Source organism: Ptychodera flava (assembly GCF_041260155.1).
Source record: "Ptychodera flava strain L36383 chromosome 23 unlocalized genomic scaffold, AS_Pfla_20210202 Scaffold_24__1_contigs__length_23054250_pilon, whole genome shotgun sequence".
NCBI lineage: Eukaryota > Metazoa > Hemichordata > Enteropneusta > Ptychoderidae > Ptychodera > Ptychodera flava.
The window spans coordinates 3466950-3488628 of record NW_027248278.1 but is presented as its reverse complement, the minus strand read 5'-3'; the positions used below and the strand labels follow the sequence as shown (position 1 = coordinate 3488628).

General features: G+C 37.3%; 1 long non-coding RNA gene across 1 annotated transcript; it reads left to right on the top strand.

Moving 5' to 3' along the window:
• The first annotated feature begins 11214 nt into the window (after positions 1-11214).
• On the top strand, positions 11215-21278 carry LOC139124626 (uncharacterized). The gene is made up of 3 exons (XR_011549991.1): positions 11215-11436; positions 18865-18977; positions 19482-21278. It is a non-coding gene; the product is annotated as an uncharacterized lncRNA (long non-coding RNA).
• The last annotated feature ends 401 nt before the right edge of the window (positions 21279-21679 follow it).

The window sequence follows — 21679 nt, the reverse complement described above, 5'->3', positions numbered from 1 at the left end:
CTAATTTCTAAACTTAGAACGCTATTTAGAAAGTGAGAATTATCGTTTTTATCCGGTATATCCTTGGAAGAAATTTTTCAACCTAAGGCCCGATTTTCTAAAGTGCAGCGTATTTCTAAACTCAGAACGCTACTTAGTGATAATTATCAATTTTATCCTATATATCCTTGGAAGAAGTTTTCAACCTAAGGCACGAGTTTCTAAACTTTCTAAACTACAGCTTAATTTCTAAACTTAGAACGCTATTTACAAAGTGATAATTAACGTTTTTATCCGATATATCCTTGGAAGAAGTTTTCAATTTAAGGCACGAGTTTCTAAACTTTCTAAACTACAGTTTAATTTCTAAACTTAGAACGCTATTTAGAAAGTGATAATTATCGTTTTTATCCGATATATCCTGGAAAATTTTTTCAACCTAACGCCCGACTTTCTAAGCTACACCTATTTTCTAAACTTAGAACGCTAATTTCTAAAATTAGAACGCTATTTAGAAAGTGATAATTATCGTTTTTATCCGATATATCCTTGGAAGAAATTTTACAACCTCAGGCCCTACTTTCAAAACTATGGCTAATTTCTAAACTTAGAAGGCGATTTAGAAAGTGATAATTATCGTTTTTATCCGATATATCCTTGGAACAAATTTTTCAACCTAACACCCGAGTTTCTAAATTACAGCTAATTTCTTAACTTAGAACGCGATTTAGAAAGTGATAATTATCGTTTTTATCCGATATATCCTTGGAAAAAAATTTTCAACCTCGGTCCCGACTTTGTAAACTTTCTAAACTACAGCTAATTTCTAAACTTAGAACGCTATTTAGAAAGTGATAATTATCGTTTTTATCCGATATATCCTTTGAAAACTTTTTCCACTCCAAGCCCGACTTTCTAAACTACAGCTAATTTCTAAACTTAGAATTCTATTTAGAAAGTGATAACTATCATTTTTATCTGATATATCCTTGGAAGAAATTTTTCAACCTAAGGCACGAATTTCTAAACTTTCTAAACTACAGCTATATTCTAAACTTAGAACGCTTTTTAGAAAGTGATAATTAATATTAATGTTTTTATCCGATATATCCTTGGAAGAAATTTTTCAACCTCAGGCCCAACTTTCTAAACTACAGCTAATTTCTAAACTTAGAACGATATTTTGAAAGTGATAATTATCCGGGTTTTTATTGCCGTGTTTATCGTTTTTAGCTAGTTTAGCTCCCATAGGGAATACATGTAGTTTAGAAATGGCTTTCAGGAAAAGACACAATTCCGCACCTAACTCCAGAGAAAAGAGTTGATTAATAATGTTATTATTAACGCGATCTGTCTGATCTCTGTATCTTGTACAACACGCTCAAGTCATTGTTGTTGTCAAGTGTAGCTACCGTCACACAAATTATGAGTTTGTCTTGTCTTTTCATTTCGTTACCGGATCAGATCCTGATTTGATACATGAACTGAATTGGGCACAACAAGTAAACAACGTTTCATGATCACCCTGATGCATTACGGCAAGTTATTAGAACACGGATGCTTATCGAATAGTCTGTAGACCTGTGACGTCATGGCCTTAGGTTGCTAGCTTGGCAAGGCCATATGTTAGACTTGCCCAAGCATTTTAGGCATATTTATGTCTTGCTAAAACAATTAAACTAATAATTTTTCAAAATAAAATGAGCACAGTGCGCTCGTGTATGGTATGAACCGAGTGCGAGTGACCAACTTGGTCGTAAATAATGACCTGACTGGATTTTACTGTGAATGTTACGTCTAAGTCATCTTTCAGAAAACTTCGCTGCTGGCCCTGACAGCAGCTTTCTTCTGAGGGTAAAATCACAGTCCCTCCTTGTGGAGGGACTGTGGTCCCGACCGTGGTTAAATATGTACATTGCGCAACAGATTACAAGACATCGTGAAAATGGATTTTTTTCAAAAGAGCAGATTTTCGACATACCGATCCGCGCTAGCCATAAACTCTGTGAGTAATAAAATACCATTTTTTCGACAGATCGTTTCTTTTTGGCATGGAAAAATATGCATTTATAGGAACACGTATTACTCGGCGAATTCAACTCCGAGTAGGCCATGTACCCGGAGTATACAAATAAAGTAGTTTCACTCGGAGTATGCAATTCCGAGTACTCGTTCTTGCAAGTCCGACTTGGTTTTGGAACTCGGAGTGTATGGTTTGAGATACTCCTACATACCTGCATTTTAGGCTAAGAAAAAGTTGAAGGTTTGGTTTCAGTGATGTTTTCCCACCATGTTATCAACACATGTTCAGAGTTGTATTTGTTGGTCAGACTTTGTCAACTTGGACCAGGGCCGTTGAAACGTGTCCACACGTGAATTTGCGTTCGCCCAAATTTTTCATTGGCCCTGAACCCCTTCTTACAATGTCAGCCTTAGGCTGATGCAGTGTGTCAACATTGGTTATTTTACGTAAGCCAAGGCCAATCACTGGTGCTACATCAACACAAATTGGCCAGTCTGTAGTATAAAATTTTATGAAGAGTTTTGAGTCAATAATGACTATAATATTGAGACTTATTTTGCACTGGGACTGAGATCAACATAGGCACACGAACAGAATGACATTGAAAATAGGATATGTTACACTATTTATGAAGATGAAAAGGTTTACTTGAGGCCTTACTACACTTCACAGGCAATTATAATGGCAGTTTTGTTTCGAACAGCATGTTACAGCAGTAGAGTCAAAATTCATTCCTGCATAGTCAATATTTTTTATTGCCATGTTAGCCAGACTCAAAGGAAGTTGAAGGAACTAAGATAACAATTCTAAAATTTCGTGTCTATAAACTTTGAAGTTTTAGAGTAAGCATGCTTAAAGCAAGTGATTGTATTTACAATGTATCTGAAAAAATAGCACATCTAGGAACATGGTGGAATGAAAATGATACAATTAGTTTGACAAATACTAAAGGAACTGTCAATCATATCATATCTTTACATTTACAGCAATTGCGTGACCAACTTTGACAACCTGAAACTGTACAAATTGGAGCTGTTTGGTTGTCAAGTCATCAGAAAAACAGGACAGTATTGGCTATTTGAACCCCCAAAATAGTTCAAATGATCAGTGTTGTTCATGACTGCAAGGGTGGTAGATGTAATTTGAAACTTGTATGCAAGAGATATCTTATTGAACGCAATGAAATCAGAAGAATCAAAAGTATGTATAAATGTAACTTCAACCATAATAAATTTCTCGTCAATCGTTTCAAAATCAATCATACCGAGAGAATTCTTGAAATTTAGAAGACAGCTGTCATTTCAATATGTCTAGATAAACACAGTCTTTGGAAGCTTGATATATTGTAGTAGCAATGATTGCATGGTCTACTTCATTGTAAAAAAACAAAACTTTAACTTTTGTAATCTTATGAGTAAATTATGTATAGCCATAGGCTAGCATATAATTGCTAATTGGAATACACATAATTTATGCAAAGAAATTAAGAAATGAGACGTCAGTATGGATATATACAGCATTTTCACCAGGCCACGATTCCGCGACATTCTCACATATATTTCTGTTTTGTCGCAGATTTCTGGGCCGTGCGTGCCAATAGTGGCGCGCATTTGAAATTATAAACTTTCGTTGAGCCAGCCGTATGGCCGGCCATATCATGTGTATATACAGCCAGTACTTCTCACCATGGAGGTATTATTGCAGTCAAAAACGACAGAAGTACCGTGGCACCTTTTGGATCCGTGGAGCGCCACTTGCGTTGACCTTGGGTAGTTTCTGCAGCTTCGGTACAATGGCTTCGATGCTGTATACGGTGTAGGATCAGGAGCTAGCTTAGCTAGCTGCATGTGTACATGTATGAACACACTAGCTTGACTAAGACCAGAATCATCGACAGTAAAAGCTAGAGATTGCAGAAAAGGTCAGTTAATACTTTACAAAGATAAAAGAGCTGGTGACGTATAATTGTGTTATCTCACATAAATTGCAACAGGATTATAGTCATGACCAGGTATTTCAAGGTATCAAAAACGGAGGAGTGAGGGACATAGTGCGGGACACGCAAACTGTAATTTATGGCACTCTGAGGGACGTCCCGCACTGTGTAAAATATTGGACTCTGAGGGAACGTCCCGCAGAGAGTTAAAAACTGGACTCTGAGGGACGGGGGCGCCCCCAACGATGTGCATTGGTATAGCACAAAATCACGACCAGGCCCATGGAGATAGGGCTTACTAAACATTGCGCTGCAGGTCGCTGAAACTGCATGTACTACGTGAAAATTTATCGAAAGGCGTGTAGGTGAAGAGAGTTGCGTGTTCCCCGTGTTGGGTCTGTATGCTATGGGCAGTCTTGAATTAATTGGAACGACGAGGATGAAATTTACGCGAGACATGTTTGCCATGTTGAGACTGCTTCAAAGCATGAACTGTGAAATTTTGTGAGGTCGACAAATTAGGTAACAAAAAACCCTCAAACGCACGTGGGTGTCACATCAATAGTGGCCGCGATTACAGACGGAGCGATCTGTGACACTGCACCCGCCGCACGACGGACGACCCGTAAATTGATATCGCGTGCCAGCCCTTGGAAATATATTGTAACTCCCTGACAGGCAGATGAGATAGTCTAATGGCGTTTGATGCATTGAAAGTTTGTAAAAATAATAAAAAATGACATCACCGATCATAAGAAACGTGGTGTTGAAGAAAATAGTTTTTAAGAGAAGACTATGACGACCATATTTCTGTAAGTATTGTCTAACTTTGGAAAACCAACATCTGAAGATTTACTTCAACCAACACTTTTGGATATGTTCTACTCTTATTATAAGATTTGTCGAATTTCTGGAAAGTAGGTGTACATTTTCGATGTCTGTGTATCGTCTATACCGAAGTCATATCCGAAAGAGTATAATCAGTTCGCGACAGCGTAAACCCCCCCCTCTCTCTCTCTCTCTCTCTGGCATTTTTCAATGTTTTATATTGTCTACATTTATATATCAGTCTGAAGTCACTGCTCAATGCAAAAGTTGATGTCAATTTCCCGTATCGGGCATGGTTTCTGTCGTCACTCTAATCGTTAGTTTTTTCCTGTTATATTCGATATCAGACTCAAAACACAACGTGAACAACGCTGATAATATATTGCATCTTTCGTATCGAAAACCGGTAAAGTTCGTAACTGGTGACATGTCACGGCCTGGAGAAAGTTCATCACCATCGATCGAATGTCCGTGACGCTTTTGCTTCCAAATAGACATATTGAAAAGCACTGGGAACTCCGCGGTATGGTAATTATATGAATTTTACCGTGAAGAAAGTCTTTGACTTTAAACTGGCCGTACAACCAACAATAAACATGGCGGAGCAATGATACCGACTTAGAGACTTCGATTTTTTTTTCATTGCGACCGCTGGTGAGAGCGAGTCGTCGATTTTTTTTCCCACTGGCTATTTGGCTTTGAATTTTCAATTGCCATGATGTGCTAAGTTAAAGCTAAAGAAAAGACGGGCGTTCTCTGTAAATCAATAAGCCTTTTGAATATGAAAAAAATCGGACATCTGAACCTCAACACGCAGCTTGAAAGTTGTTCTCCGAATCAGGACAGGGACATCGGTTAGGCCGGATTTCACGTAGTAGCTATGGAAACCGACGGCTCGTTCGTTGTAAGATCTTAAGAAAGCATGCGATGTACGTCTCATGCTCCCTTGGCCCGTGGACTTTCGCCGTATAGCCTCTACAACACCGTCTATTACCTAACCATGCTAACAATCACACGATAGTTCAGTAACATATATCTTCATTAATCTACCGATCATCGACCGTCGAACACTTCAAAAACAATGGTCGCGGTCACGGATTCAAAGACGTTCACAAGAAGACACTATCAATAAGTGGCGCACAGAATTATTTTTACTGGTTTTGAGAACTTCTAAAATACATGTAACTTGTAATCTCACATCGAACCGATATTGTATACCTATCACCGTCGAAGTTTATGTCTTTCTCTGTAGAGTTCTTTTTATCCAAAACACATATCCAGAAGAGTCCCACAGAGCAGTCAAATGAAAAGATAATTGCTTCAAACAAATGAAATTGCACGAAAGAATGAAAATCAACAGCACATCCTGTATGACGTAGCACAACAAACTATTCCGAATTGTGCGTCCATGTTTAATACAGACATCTCTGCAGGTGATTCTGGTTTCTCAATCGAATCAAAAGTCCGACATTGACAAAATTGACATAAAATTTGTCCGAAAAGTTATGTTTTATTCAACTAACTGATTCATCTGCTTTGATATCCCCTAAGCTACATCCCCTAAGGCTGCGTTCAAAAAAATTGGTGAGGGGGCTGGAGGAATCGCGATGGAAATCTTATTTTTTTCAGATCCCCCGGCTCAATACCCTCAAAAATTTTCAAGTCCCCCCTAAATACCCTCAAAAATTTTCAAGTCCCCCCAAATTACCATATAGCCGCATATTTATTAGGAATGCACGCAGAGTAAAAAAAACATGTAATGTGTCGTTCTGCACGCAAATGTTCAAACACTATCTCTTATCAGCAGGTTGTAGAGCCATATACCTAGGGCAAGTTCTTAAATTGATTCATTTTTAAATGCATCAGTGAACTTTTTGGATTTCTCAGTCTAAGCCCACTTGAGTTTATCCAACTCTGGCCAGTTCAATGGCACCAGCTGAAAAGCACACAAAATGACAATCATGAGAGAGTATGAAAATTATGTATTCCTAGCTACGTTTAACCAAATGTGAAAAATGAGCACAGTGACCTACCAAATTTTTTTTTCAAAAGTACAAGACATATACAACTTAGATGCCACTTATAAATGTTTTACAAAATTGACAATACTGGATTGGACGTTTAAAATATTCCATGAAATTAATGTTTTAATCTCAGAAATTTTGGGTGTAATAATGACAAATTTGATAAAAAATAAAAGATTCCATTTAGTCACACATTTTTCCATTTAAATTAGAGTCTTTACTATTCAAAGTTTTACTTTTGTGTTATTGGTACAATGAGATGTGAAAATTTCATTCACTGCATAAACTTGAAATGAAGGTTTTATATATTGATTTTAAGTGATTTTAGAAAAACTGACTTTTCATCGTATATTTGTATAAGATCAATTATGGTGACCCCATCTTTTTTCTCTAATATTTTATTGTTCTCATACGCCAGAATTCAAAAATCCATGGTAACTGTTAGTCCCCTAGTCTTCTATGTGTTGCTCTCTGGCTGGATCTTGTGTACAAGTAGATGTATGTTTCACTGTCAATTGAGTGTGCTATGACCGAAACTCTTTTTAAACTACATCAGAGTCAGAGCTACATGTATCACTCTCACTGCCAGTATGTAGTAGCAGGGCAGTAGTTGTATTAACTTTTTATTTTGACAACATTTTTGTTCAGTTTATACAATTGTGTTCTTGTTCTATTCCCTACAGAATGTTGAGCTATCCAGTATTCAGCTTGCCAACACAGCCTACGTGTACCGTGCACTTGCATCATTCAATTATCACCATATTTAGACAATGGGCTTTGTTGACAAACTGAATATTGTGTTTTTCAGCATGCTGTAGAGAGACACCAAGAAACTGTGTTTGATACATTGCATAGAAATATTGAAAAATTATAAACAGTTGTAGCTCCTGCCCCATTACAAGGCAAACTTGTTCTACGAAAATTTAATGGCATTCATACAGTTTTAGACTTTTTTGAGATTAAAGACATAAAATATGACAAAACGATTCTAGATTTTGTTTAATTATTACTAACATTAGAACCATTGGCCGACATCAAAATGTTGGGAGTCACAATATTTTCAGGTCCCCCCCTATAGGCAGAGCAAAACTTTCAAGTCCCCCCCCTCGACTACCCCAAAAATTTTCGAATCCCCCCCTGAATTCCTCCAGCCCCCCCCTCACCACTTTTTTGAACGCGGCCTAAGAGACATCGATGTCTCCCGGGCCCCATGCATACAGTATGGCCGTACGTGTTCAAATATTTCTTCACAGTTTTGCAAAAATATCTCGTCAACCGGGTGCATGGGCCACGTCTTTGTACGTTGGTCAAAACTAATGACACTATAGGTCAGGATATAACATCGGTCAAAGTAAGATTGAAATATGGAAGATGGAAATGCTTTCATCGATTGACAAAAATGAGAAGGAACGAGTCATATCGAACCATAAAGGGGAGATCTAGACTGCCATCCCCCATGATTAATCAACTGGGAACAAAATATATATTTCGATCGACAGACTTACACAACCAGAAACAGCATTTTATTCAGCTTTAAAATAAGTCACTGCCTTTCCTATAATAACAACCCGTTTGGGTTTCGATCTACTCTACTCTGTTCTCGGCGTTATACGGCCTACTACATGTGAGAGGCCGTATAACGCTGGGAACACACAGACCTGTACGCAAGGCTAGGACTGTGGTTGCTATGTCATAATCTGTTCACACGAGAAATTACGTCTCCAGACAGATTTTAGGTAAAAGCATTTCGATAAGCTTCGAGGCACGATCTGCTTGTGATATTATACCATTTCTCGCCATGACAGTGGTGGCAATCCAAGGGCCACATCAGACAGGACATCATGAAGAATGGGCTACATAGAAAGTTATATTTTCTTCTTATGATTTTGCTAAAAACGAAATAAACGTTAGAAGCGATTTCCTGGCGTAGCTGCATCTTTCTTTTAACGTTCTGTCGGCAGGATTCAAAATGTCGACGACGCCGTTGGCGATCCATTGCAAACGAAAAAGCCAAACTGAAAAGTAACGCGTCAGCGCGTACCGGACCAATGCACATCGTAGTGGGCGCCCCCGTCCCTCAGAGTCCAGTTTTTAACTCTCTGCGGGACGTTCCCTCAGAGTCCCATATTTTACACAGTGCGGGACGTCCCTCAGAGTGCCATAAATTACAGTTTGCGTGTCCCGCACTTTGTCCCTCACTCCTCCGTTTTTGATACCTCGAAATACCTCTCATGACCCTACACAACGGAGTATTTTCGATTTACTCATCGTGCTGTCTTTACAAATTACATCGGACAACAGAACAAACACAATTAATGAGCTTTCGGAAACAGATTGGGAAACCCTGTACCATAGACAGTAGACCCACTCTACTGTCTATCGTATGCCTGTACCAATTGGCAAAGTATTTGGGGGTCTACTGTTGATTTTATGCAAGGTGTTATTCAAGGTGTTAAGGTACTGGTACCACCATGGCATTGGTATCAGAACATGGCACACCGTGTTCCTATAGCCCTGCGTACAGGTCTGTGTATTGGGTACCACCATTAATTTTATACATGGTGGAATAGTGTACCTACTAGTAAGGTATGACGTATAGGGTACCGCCATTGATTTATACATGGATGTACCTTATACCTACTGGTATGGCATGGGTATGTACCACCATTAATTTTATACATGATGGTACTCTATACCTCCTGGTGAAGTATAGAGTACGGTACCACCATTGATTTTATACATGGTGGTACCCTATACCTAATAGCACCATCATTGATTGTATACATGGTGGTACCCTATACGTAATGGTAAGTTGTAGGGTACCACCATTGATTTTATGCATGGTGGTACCCTATACGTAATGGTAAGTTGTAGGGTACCACCATTGATTGTATACATGGTGTTACCCTATACGTAATGGTAAGTTGTAGGGTACATCATTGATTGTATACATGGTGGTACCCTATACGTAATGGTAAGTTGTAGGGTACCATCATTGATTGTATACATGGTGTTACCCTATACGTAATGGTAAGTTGTAGGGTACCATCATTGATTGTATACATGGTGGTACCCTATACGTAATGGTAAGTTGTAGGGTACATCATTGATTATATACATGGTGTTACCCTATACGTAATGGTAAGTTGTAGGGTACCATCATTGATTGTATACATGGTGGTACCTTATACCTACTGGAAAGATATTGGGTACCACCTTTGATTTATATGTATACATGCATGGTGATACTAATTATTCCTACTGTTAAGCTATAAGGTACAAGTATGTACCATTTTTATTCATGGTGGTACACTATACCTACTGGTGAGGTATAGGGTCATGTCATTGATTTTATACTGTCAAACTTGCTTTAGTGAACATCTGAATGTAGTGAAAACCTGTCGATAATGGCCACCTGTCATTAATAAGCAACCATTAAAGAAAAAGATATGACTAGTTGTTAAAGACAGGTTTGACTTCACATGGTGGTACCTTTTACTTCATTGTCATGATCATATGACTGTGAAATTAAAGTATTGCTCTTTATAGTAGAGATAACATGGTCAAGTCAATACTCATGGAAAAAAAATTAATATTATGGTTGCTGATTTGCATAGAATTAATTGCATAGTTTTGATTTTTCTTTTATAATTGGATACCTTTCTGTGGGGACTGCCATACATTGTACCATGCCATAATGCTTGAATATATATTGCCCCAACATAAGTTTTATCCCCCTCGAGTTTACCTCTCTGATGGATTTAGTATAGTCACTCTTTGGTGAAGAAGAAAGAAAGGTAGTCAAACTTTCAAATAATTAATCAGATTGATTTCACCTTGTTCACACCAATTAGCTATAGATGGCCAGCAAAAACTACAATCGCTGAATGCATATCCGTTTATCAGACTATGAAGAAGACAGTCTAAATAAATACAAGTTTAGTGAAATGCCTGGCCGAGTAAAATGACTGAACAGTCACTTTATAGTAAACGGTTATTTCCATCACTGCAATATGGATAAAGCAAATGGATTTTCTCTGTCATGGTGGATCTAAGCAATTCTCACATTCCTGCATCTTTACTGCAGAATTGAATACAGTTGCATCTAATACATGTGTATTATCAAACCCTTTACTGGAAGTTTGCAAAAGTGATTATCATAATGTGTTCTTTAAAGAGGTTTCTTTTGTTTTGTGCTTTTAGTATGGGTGAGCTTGGCAAAAAAATGCATATATCATGATTCAAGAATCAGCAAAACACTAACTTTGCAGTTAATAGTCAATGTTCCCAGCCTATCAAAGACTTTTGTAATTTTCCTAATACTAAAATATCCAAAGTTCTTTGATTATGGATTATATAGATTAATTTTGCATATTGTTAGCTCATAACTAAAGTTACTTCCAAAAGTTAAGTATGCTGCAAGTTTTAATCTTTGAAACAGATTTTCATACTAAAGCATATTATCATTTTTATACAACATATTATGCATACATGTGCATGATGACCTTCTTTGTTTATACCTTTTCACACAAAATTTATCAAACACAGTAAGCAATAAGACAACAGCTTCTGCCTCTACATTGAAAGCCACAAGATCTACAGAAAGAGAAAATTTTGGAATTGTTAGAACTGAACAAGATGGAAATGTAAGTGCTCTATGCTTCACATACATATGTGGCAGGTAGGATATTCACATGGTTGAGAAGTTGTGGTATGTTTTATACAACTGGACCCAAAATAGCTGCCTTCAACCATTCAGCAAAAGGTTATGAGCCTGAGAACAGTAGCATGCATCAGAGGCACAGAGATGTACATGAACATGTGTGTGACAATTTAAGCGGAGATATTGTGTGAATGGATGATTTTTGTATGACATCCTGTAGCAAGCTGAATTCCTAGGTAGTAAATTACTTCTTATGTGGACATTATTTTTGAAGTGTTTTTGTTAACATGTCTAGCTGGCTGATATGTGTAATACCAGCAATCTGCTGGTTGCATGAAATGGTATCTTTAATAATTACAGACAGTGTGTCATCAGCAAGAGTCCAGAAAATTTATAAAGTCAATGTGAAACCTGTTTAATTTTGCTGGTGAGCCTACTCGATTTCAGGATCAACTGCAAACTTTATTGAATCTGAGACACTACTGCAAGGATGTCTACCTGTGTGTTAAGTGACACTGATAATATTCTTGAAAATAACCGCACAAGCTGGATCTTCAAACACAATGTCCAAATTTTCGCATATTCTGCCATAAAACAGGCAGTCCTAAGGTCAGCCTAAACAACTTTATTTTCATAAGGACATAACTTGGCAATTTGTTGTTTTCATTTTTGCATGTCCCTAGCCTTTTCAATGACTTGGGATCACTTTATTTCTGTCAAGTGCAGTATAACAAACACATTCATGCACACATCCCCTTGTTCTCAGGTTATGTTTGTAACATTTTCTATCTCTGACATTCTCATCGATGATTTTTTTGTTCCTGTGCAAATCATTAGTGAGACGTTATCACCCCTACAAGATATATGACAGTGTCTACTTGCATGAAGTAAAACAGGCAGGAGCCATTCAGCCTTGCAAAGATGAATATCTGTTGTTTGCCCTTAATGACTTCAATTTCAAGTCAATGGACCTTTTTGTATGTATATTAATTTGTCAACTTGACTTGTAGGAAGCAACACTATATTTTGAACACCAAAGTAGGTAATTCACAACCATTTGGGCTTGGGATACAACAATATGCCACAGTAACTTCTCTACAGCTTGAGCGGAGATACCCCTATTTGCATATTTATATTAGAATTTCGTTCAAATGGAAGTGATGAGGGCGCTGTTCTACTTGACCGTTAGTGTGATTTTTCCTGTTTTTGGGGGGCAATTTCAGCCCATTTTTTCCCAACAAACGATGTCAGAGACGTTTCTATGGTCATATAAAGCAGTTAAGTTTGTGCCTATGAATTTTTATCAACTTCTACGGCTTACTTTTGGTGCTATGTGTGTATTGTCGATCTATGGCTCGCTAAACATAGGCCTACTTTTGAGCTGCCGCAACTACATGCACAGCTGATTCTTGTGAATATTTTTACATAGTTAGACAGTCTAATCATTATTTAAGCCCCCTAACTTAGTTTTATTCTTGTTCATGCCCTGCAAATCACTGCTTTGGCCTCGTGTAGGTCATACACCGTCCCGCCATCAGAAGACAAGATGGCCGCTTATAGTGAGGAACGTGTTGCACTCCGCTGACGCCTTGCTCACGTTTACAAATTGTTTAGGCCCAAAGATTGCACAATATCACATATTTTACTGTTGTCAATCCAACTTATGTTATATTTATATTTGATGCTTGGGTTACAATTTCGCGGTAGTCCTCGTAGGCATTGGCTACCAATATTCCATGGGTAACGGAGAAGTCGGGCAGTTGCGAACTCGGCCAGCGCCGATGGTGCCGACCAACTCGGCCAGTGCAGTGGGACTCGGCCAGGAGAAGTCTGCCACTCGCAACAAAGCAATATGATTGCATACGCATTCTCTTCACAGTTGAATATGCCAAACAATTTTAACTTTTACTACCATAGTTTTTGTTATTTGTCGGTTTAATATACCGGGTACTACGAACATTCAGAAAACAACTCAAAGTCGAAGAGCTCCCACGTCCACCCTGCAAAACATGTACGGTCTGCCTCCGTGTTTCTGCAGATCGCGCGCGTACCGTATTGAAGTTCAGGCAAACATTATGCCATTCCTTCAGTAAAATTCATTCATTCATTCATTCATAACTAAGTTGCTTCGCCATCTCCTATGACTTTTTAACGAACTTCAAGTGTAACTATGACGAAGACTGCAAAACTCGCTACCACGATCGCGATACACCGCCATCTTTAATTTTACCCATACGTGCGTTGAACTGTGATCTGTGAAGTTTGCAAACATTACGCTCATCTTATGAATGACATTTAGATCGCTTTCGTATATAACTTAAGTGAGACTTCAAAAAAAGAAACACTAATGGAGCATACATTCTAATAGGGTGCATACTGTACTGGCAGACTTCTCTTGTATTCGGTCATTGTCAACTGTCAGTGTCTGTCTGTTTGGAGTCGATGCAGGATGTGGTGGTCGGACATTCCCACGCCTGATTTTACTGACCCCTCAGCCTTTCAAGATAATAATATCGTTGTAAGAGTGGATTTGAGTGACCGTGATTTGTCACAGTTTTCCTTTTCACTGGTAACGGGTAGTATATCACTGTTCAGTTACCATGTTTCAACTCGTCAATGTTGACTGAAGTCCGATAGCATAAAGGCGAGTTTCAGTGCCATAGCGTTGTACGCTGTACTCGCGTACACTGGGCTGTACGATCGGCCTTGTACGGTAACACTAACAGCGCATACATGGCATCATGAAATCATGCCGCAAATATATGCGCACTGTCAGAAATTCACGAAACTTGTCACAAGCGTTGTTCAATAGCAAGTGGTTTGACACAACAAGTATTATTTTTGTTCAAGACCTGTATCAGTGTGTTTCGGGTCACAGTCTAAAATAGCACACAGCTGAGAGGTATAAACCATCATTGCAACGTACGAATTCAGTTGTCAATTATCATTAGTATTTATTTCTATCATGCATAGATACGATGAAATTACTCTCAAAAGTGTACATTACCTCATAGCATGTTCAATGTCGCATTAAATAATCATATTTGTGAGCTTTCGAGCCCATTTTCACGACCAAGTCGCTCGAACGACGTGTATTCCGACATATTGCTTGTTTACATTCAGAACGAGGCTCTGCAGCCTATTGAATTATGCAAATTTCTATACGGTCCGCTCAAGCTGTCTAGCCCATTGGCAATAAAGAACAAAGGGAATCTAGCTTTGGATGTTATGCCACCATGCACATGGCTAGGTAAACGACCTTTAGAGACCCTAAATTATATACAGACCCTTCATGCACATCATGCAAACAATCTGTTACTTGTTATTCCAATGTTTAAACAATTCCTCTGACAGGTTCATAAAAAAAGACAAATGGCACATCTGTAAAGGGAAAGGGAGTGACTAAATCCTGTGACTGAAAAGGCTTATAGTCATTCATGGAATCTGGCACAACCACGCAATACACAACATTGTATCAGTGCTTATTTACAATATGTATAACATGATCTCTGATTTCTAAAGTAATTGACACTCAAAGTCAAAGCCCAAAAAACAAAATAAAATATTATTGGTGGATAATTTTATTGCCCAATAGTATTTTACTTTGTCTTTGCGGCTTTGATTTTGAGTGTGAATTGCTTCAGACTTGAAGATCGTATGACCATATCTGACGTGTCCTCTTGGCCCTCTGTAACCAACTTGTCTAACAACACATACGCTGTGTTATTATGGTAACATTTCATTGTTTTTTTTCCGCACTGTTACCCTAATAGACTTATTGGTAATAGAAATGATGACCTACACCCTTTCCCTAATATCACTGTGATTTACCATCAGTTTGTCGCAATGAACGATTGCAAAGTTTTTGCAACAAAGTGCGCCATTTTACTGGTCTCTCCATGCGTATAAATTTGAATGAATATAACATGAGAACCCAGCCAGCCTGTCAATGTACCATGCTCTGTGACAATTGAACTCATTATAGGAAAAAATTGTGAGACTGGAGTGAGAAAGTGACGCTTTCTCGCAATTAGTGAGAATCTCTTGTCATTCTCAAAGCTACCGGTGAGAATTCAAAAAATTCTCATCAGTGAGCAGTGAGAAATGCACTACTTGGTGACAGTGACAGATAATAGATTCTCACTGGAGAGAATGGAAATGTCCTAACCAAGCACTGTTAGAATTAGATATGTGCATAATAAATGAGGTAAAGCGTGTGTTGTCATAAGGTCACCGATCCTACTAAATATAAAGGACATAGCACTTGTGGTTACTTATTTATTGACAAAAACGTATATTTTAGGTAAAAGGTCATAGAGGTCACATGGCATTTGATCCAAAAATTTGTATCCTGTAGTTATCCCTATATACTAAAAATCAGACATCAAGCTCTATTGGCTTGCTCAGAATTACATATGTGCATAATTAATGAGGTACAGTATGTGGCGTCATAAGGGCTTCCATCGTACCAAATATGGAGGGTGTACCACTTGTAGTTACTGAGTTATGGACAAATATATATATTTCAGGTCAAAGGTCATTGAGGTCACGTGACATCTTGTAAAAAAAATGTATTGCTAAGTTTTCCCTATATACCAAAAATCAGACCTCTAGCTATTGGCTCGCTCAAAATTAGATATGTGCATCATTAATGAGATACACTATGTGGCTTCATAAGGTGTCCCATCATACCATATATGAAGGGTGTAGCACTTGTGGTTACTGAGTTATGGACAAATATGTATGTTTGAGGTCAAAGGTCACCTAGGTCATGTGACATTTTGTCAAAATATCTGAGATATCTGCGTGAACGGATGGACAAACGGATGGACGAATGGACGGACATGATCCAATCTATAAGCCCCCTTGACTTCCGAGGGGGAGTAAAAACTGTGTCACTGCATTCTTTTGTAGAACTGCCTTATACATTGGAGTCTATGGAGAGCTGCCTTATACATGGGAGTCTATGGAGTTGTAAATTAAAAAGTCCTCTAACATGGCCAAATTTGATCGCATTGTGAAACAAATCAACGTGCATCTGTATGGGGTAGGGTACTATCCTTGTGCAAAGTTTGAAAGAAATTGACCAGGGCATGTCTGAGATATCTGCGTGAACGGACAGACGCACAGACGGACACACCGATGGACGGACATGACCCAATCTATAAGTTCCCCCGGACGAACTAAAAAAGATATGCAGAACACAACTGAGGAAAAAAAATTCTGAAAGATTCTGAAAAAAAAATATTTGCACATCTGTTTTCATTTGAAAAAAAAATTGGAAATTTTCAGTTGTAAAAGAAAATTCACTATCCTATCGTGACCATCCCCTCCCAAGATCTAATGGTCCATCCCTCAGAATGATGAGTTCATCCTCCCCCCCACACACACACACACACAAACTGCCACAAGATAAACACAGACAACTTACACAGTCTCAAGATTACAGTGTTTATGTAAAACACTAGAGATTCTGGGCAATTTACCCAGCCATATTGCCCAGACACCCTTATCTTTATCAGTCATTGAGACTTTGAGTGTAATGTGTTGAGAGTCTCTCATAAAGAGTAATCAACCAGATATAACTGAAAATGCTCACGTGTTTCATTATTATTGCAGTTATGTGTAAATTTGAACCTTTGGCACATGTTTGCAACTTCATTGAAAGTATTATGATCAACCTAATGAACAATATTCACCGCCGATTAACTCTAAAAGATCATGAAGTATACAAATACGTAATTAGCTAGAATAAAAATACCTTCTTTGACTGCTGTCATTGTACCACCACTTCATATAGCAAGTGTAATTACTTTTAGCCAAGTTCTTCAAGCCATACATGCCAAACTGTGAAAGCTAATTAGATATGCAAATTATAAATTAGCTGACATGAAAATATGAAATGACTTTCAATATCGTTTTAACCTGGTATTATCATCGATGTACACAGCATGTTTTGCCAACTTTGATCAAGTAAATCCCAGTATATATCCCTAATTAGAAATGACCATTGAAAATGCAAATTAGGAATTGGCTGAAGGAAAAATACTTATTAATGACTTTCAATAATGTTGTATCATAGTATCTTTAATGTATATAGCAAGTTTCATCAACTTTGGTCCAGTCAATTCAGATATATATTCCTAATTAGCTAAGTTCATTACATATGTAAATTAGGAATTGGCTGAAGTAAAAATGCTTAATGATTTTCAATAATGTTGTATTATAGCGTCTTTAATGTACATAGAAAGTTTCATCAATTTTGATCAAGTCAATTTAGATATATATCCTTTTGATATGCAAATTAGGAATTGGCCGAAGTAAAAATGTCTTTTGATTTTCAATAATGTTATATCACAGTATCTTTGATGTATACAGCAAGTTTCAACCACTACAATCAAGTAAATTCAGATATATATCCGTAAATAGGAAAGTTCATTAAATATGCAAATTCGGAATTGGCTGAAGTAAAACTGCTAAATGACTTTCAATAATGTTGTATCATAGTATCTTTAATGTATATAGCAAGTTTCATCAATTTTGGTCCAGTCACTTCAGATATATATCCCTAATTAGCAAAGTTCATTAAATATGTAAATTAGGAGTTTGCTGAAGTAAAAAATGCTTAATGATTTTTAATAATGTTGTATTATAATATCTCCAATACATGTAGCAAGTTTTGTCAACTTTGGTCAAGTAAATTCAGATATATATCCCTAATTAGCAAAGTTCATTAAATATGCAAATTAGGAATTGGCTGAAGAGAAAATGCTAAATGACTTTCAGTAATATTGTATCATAGTATCTTCAATACATGTACCAAGTTTGGTCAATTTTGATCGTGTCAAATTAGATATATATCCCTAATTAGGAAAGTTCATTAAATATGCAAATTAGCAACTATATTTCATGTCACTCCATAATGGTTCCCACTGCTGATATATCTTGGTGTGATCAACATTTGTAGCAAATCTCATCAAATTGTGTGCAGTTGTTCTTAATGTATATCCGTTTTTTCTAAAATCATTAATTATGCAAATGAGCAAAAAGTATGCAAGCCACACCCACCAAAAACTAATCAGTTCTTGCCATTTGCTAACTAAATCTATGCACCAGATTTGATTCTGATCTGGTAAGCCGTTTTTGAGATATCGGACCAACAGACAGACAGACAGACAGACACACAGACAGACAGACAGACAGACACACAGACATCGCTGCGACATATGCTCACGTGTGTGAACACGTGAGCAAAAAATTAGAGCCAAGTCAATTTTACTGTAAGTTGTTCTCATCAGTTTTCACCGGTCAAATTAATAATGTTATAATTTCCACATCACTTGCAGCACATCCAGTAAAAAACATCTTTGTTGAAAAGCTTCTACATTTATATCTTTCTTATGTTTTTCAGTGGTTGTAACAAGAAGGTACAATACTGAACGAGTTAAATACAGTGAGGGTGAGAATATTGAGTACGGGTAACAGCAGAGGGAACAGCGTAAACTAAGAAGTCGACACCACAAGGTATTAGTATTTATATACTTGTTAGTTTTAGTGAAACACTGTTGACCCCTGACCTCTTGTATCATAGCCTAGAATTTCTTTGTGGTCAGCATCAAGCCACACTCAGTCTAGTACTCTGTACCATACATGTAGTTTAAAACCTTTAACACAAGTGAGAGCCCACTCGGGAATTATGTAACCGGCTTTCCCTGGAAGTCAATCATAGAAGATGATTGTCTGTTTATTGATTGGATGTATGATTGTAGTCAAGGCAGAGCTATGTTTATAATGTGATCAGTCATCTCTGTCTCTCACCCACCAACAATTACCTTCTTCTGTTTGCTTTGATCACTATGAAACATGGTATTTAAATTCCACGATGTGACATTTTTGGTAAAGACAGCTGCTTTTCAGAAAACACTTGTCAAATTGCCCATAAGTTTGGTATGCAGGTCCTTCGGTGTAACCTAAGATACATGTACATTAAATTTAAGTGTACTAATCAAATATATATTCCTCCTTTAGATGCTGAAAAGAAGAACTACTGTCATGACAGATACAGAGAAGGAACTCTGGGAAAAGGTGACAGCAGAATACATGTCAGATGAGGAAGTACTGGAAAGCGGGAAAATATGTGCTCATCGGCCACCATGGAGGAGTACAAGACTTGACAGACTTATTGACGTTTTAAATGAAAGACTTTTATTCAATGAAAAGTCAAAAGAGTACATGAAAAAACGACATTACGGAGAACCATGTAGCAGACCTGTCCCTGCACAAAATAGGAACCCTGCTTTGCTGGGAAATTAAAGCATGGGATGCTATAGGGACAGCTGCTGCATGTGCGTACCATTATGGTGTGTACATATGATACTTGCCAGCCTAAGGATGGGATTTTGTTCAAATGAATTGGCCTATCATGACCCCTGAGTGAACTCAATCCTGATCTTTTTGGTGGTGAGGCATCCTGCAACATTGAGCATTTATCCCTTTTTGTAACTGATTACATCTATTTGTTCTAGGATGATTGTCTTTGAATGCATAAATTGAATTTATGATTGACTGTGACAGGGTTTGAACTCAAAATGATAAACTTGTACCAACAAAAAGTCAGGATGTATTCAGTTCACACAGGGTCATGAAAGTGGCCCGTTGTATTAATAAGTCTGTTTACTTTGAAATATGCTGGAAAAATTCCTAAGGAAACCCTTATACAGTGTCTGTCTTGTTAGGAAATATTGTGCAATTGTTATTTTTAAGAATATTTACAATTTTTAGCTCACTTTAGGTATACCAATGTGAGCTTATCGTATAAGCTGAAATTGATGGCATCTTTTTATGTCCGTCCACTCAAATATACTGAGAACAACAGTACCTACAGACTTGATATTTGGACTGTAGATTCATGATGGTAAACAGCCTGACTTTTTTTATTTATTTTTCTGATTTCGTTAAAGAATATGCAAATTAAATTTTAAAAATGCCATTTTTGGAAGAAAGTCTTCTCAACAATCACAAGTCTAATTTATTTGAAACTTTTTATAAAGATTCCAAGGGATGACCTCTGTCAGATTTGCTCAAATCATGATGAAATTTGCATAATTGTATTTTGGGAGCAATTTTTCCCATATTTGTTCAAAAAATCCTCTCTAAAACCACATGTCCAATTGATTTGAAGGTCAGTTTGAAGGTTCGTAGGAGTGACCTCACTCAAGTTTGTTAAAATTATGGTGTAATTTGTATAATTGTATTTTTGGGCAATTTTTTCTATTCTTGGTCAAGAAATCTTCTCTGAGACCACAACTCCAATTGATTTGAAAGTTGGTGTGGAGGTTTTTAGGGTACAGCTCAGTAAGACTGTTTCAAATTGTGGTGGTTTGCATAATTGTATTTTTGGCAAAATTTTTACCATTGTCTTTTGCCAAGTCTTTTTTTTAAAATCTCTGCTACAATTGTACAGACGTTCAATGAATGACTTGAAATATTGGTTTCAAAAAGTCTGGTTATATTATTGTTTGTGATTTTTTTTCAGAAACCACAGCTTTTGTTTAACACATGTGTCAATTATTGTAAATCTATCATTTGAACAGTATTTTTCAGTGAATCAAAGTGAGACTTGAGTGGACACCGTGGGTCATCAGTATGTATTAGGGAGATGGTGCAGTGGCAAAGAATGTGAAATTTTCAGAAGAGTACTTTCAGAATGTGCTTTGGAATACAATTCAGAATAACATTCAGACACTCACTATGTGAGATAATATTCTGTATATTCCAGAAGAGTACTTTCAGAATGTGCTTTGGAATTAACCAAACTTACTAAACTTTTACCACAGTTATGCTATAGGGTAACAAGTCATTGACAATGACATAGTCCCCACTTGTAATAGGAGTATTAGTCTTGATGGGGCAGGGAAATGAGGTCATTAAGAAGTATCACTGGAGTGTATATGTTCAGATCTATGGACACATAGGTCTATGCCATTGTTCCCAATTTGAAACAAGAGGCATGTCTAAGTTATGGTTCTAAATCGGGAAAAAAGATCAGACCTCTAGCTGTATTGGCTAGCCAAGAAATACATATGTGCATAATAAATGAGGTACAAGATGTGACATCTTAAGGTCTCTTATCCTATCAAAATTGAAGCGTAAAGAACTTGTGGTTACTGAGTTATGCATATATATGCATATTCAAGGTCAAAGGTCATCAAGGTCACGTGACATTT